At 32.2% G+C, this 1,774-nt stretch overlaps 1 protein-coding gene and 1 pseudogene across 1 annotated transcript in view; one reads left to right on the top strand and one right to left on the bottom strand.

The window, feature by feature from the left end:
- Positions 1 to 1,774, top strand: part of ANKFN1 (ankyrin-repeat and fibronectin type III domain containing 1) — a 146,296-nt gene that overhangs the window by 65,237 nt on the left and 79,285 nt on the right. The window lies entirely within an intron of this gene.
- The window catches only part of LOC103596743, a 1,824-nt pseudogene continuing 1,474 nt past the window's right edge, over positions 1,425 to 1,774 (bottom strand).

Raw genomic sequence — 1,774 nt, 5'->3', positions numbered from 1 at the left:
TGCTGAGGGAAAAAACGGGGAGAAAATGTAGATGATTCTTCTCTAGATCAAGGATTTCAAACATAAGCATTTGGTGGGCTAAAGATGTCTAATAGTATCTGCTTTCAAACCCAGATGTGGGAAAAAAAAAACCGAGAAAGAGTTTAATTATTCTATCAGAGTAAACAAAATTTGTATCTGATAAAAACAATCCACTACACAGAGCATTTTGAATAAAGTGCTATCCCTTAAATTGGTTCCTGAGAGAAATGCAGTAGAAGTAGTAGCAGTAATAGTGGGAATTTTTTTTTTTTTTTTTTTTTTTTTAATTCAGTTTTAATTTTTTTTTTTCATCGCTTTTTCTTCATGATCCAGATATTTTAAAATGCAAAAGAAATTAACTTTCCATGATATGTCAGGGACTGGCACTAAAAAAATTTTTCCTACTACAAATGAGTCATACAAATAAAAATATCAAATCTAGATCCAGTTATCAAAATTAAAGATTTAAAAGTTCACAATTATTTGTACTGAGCACATAAAAATGTCAGTTAACTAACAAACCGTTGTGATTTCAAAGAACTATCACAGATGTTTGAAGAAAATAGATTTATTACTTAACTTATAAAGAGATTAAAGAGTTTGAAACAAGTATTAAAAAGAAATTTGTGCCTTGATTAGAATAATATTAGGTTTTATATATACCTATTTTAGTAATCAAATTATTTTCATTACTATTTTTTTAAAATAAGAAATGACACTACAAACTGTAATATTGGCCCAACAGTCTTGTTTTTACTTTTATTTTAAAGCAAGAAACAGAATGCAAGTAATCAGAAAGCACTAGCAAGCATCAGTTATTCCAAGATACTAGTTTCTTAGTTCCAAAAGCACTTGCAAAGAAAACCTTTGAGGGGTTGGGGAGTAGGGAGCAATTCATAATAACTGGAATCCCATGAGTGTGTACTCCAAGTCTCATGAGGCTATTTTTGAGTTTATCCTTTCCTTGGCCATTTTTTCCCCTTCACATATGACAGTTTTCCTTTGACTTTTTCTCCTCAAAGTATAAAAAGTATGAAATATAAACAAGCTCTTGCACTGTGCACTTAGAAGTGTACAATTCAAGCATTATACAGCTACCTACACACTGATAAATCCCATCAAATCTTGGATAATACATTAATAAATAAAATATCAGGGCACAGAAAGAACTAAAACGCTTCTTTTAGTTACACAAATATTCAATCTAAAGAAAAACGATCATTTTGGCTCTCTTCTACATCTGCATGTTGATACACTTATTAAAATATTCCTGTATAATCATGTTCAGTCTTACTATTTAGAGTCGGGTTTCAGACTTCAAAACCAGTCATCCAGACAAAACAGATAATCAGAAAGATTATCTCTTCCCCACCTCCCTAACCCCAATAACTATGAAGTCAATTTTATGACATGACTCCAAACACTGGATTGTGACGACAAATGCTAGGTCCAATTTCTTCATAATCCTTTTAGGTGTGGCATATTTGGTAGAATTTAGGCGTGGAAGCCAGTGTCAATCCTCCAAACCAAACTACATATTTTTGCATGTGGTATGTAACAACTTGTACACCAATAGGTTTTAGTGTCAATCTACCACCACTCAATTCCTCTTAATTTCAGCTTTAACTAATGTCCAAAGTCCCTGAACATGGCTGAGCCTCCAGAGAGGACAATATTCTTGTAGAGAGGATGTCTGACATCAATAGGACAATTCTGAATTACTTCATCTACAACTTCTAAGATAGGTTGTGTA

Source organism: Galeopterus variegatus, unplaced genomic scaffold (assembly GCF_000696425.1).
Source record: "Galeopterus variegatus unplaced genomic scaffold, G_variegatus-3.0.2 Scaffold2095, whole genome shotgun sequence".
Taxonomy (NCBI): Eukaryota; Metazoa; Chordata; class Mammalia; order Dermoptera; family Cynocephalidae; genus Galeopterus; species Galeopterus variegatus.
This window is presented reverse-complemented; position numbering and strand designations above follow the sequence as displayed.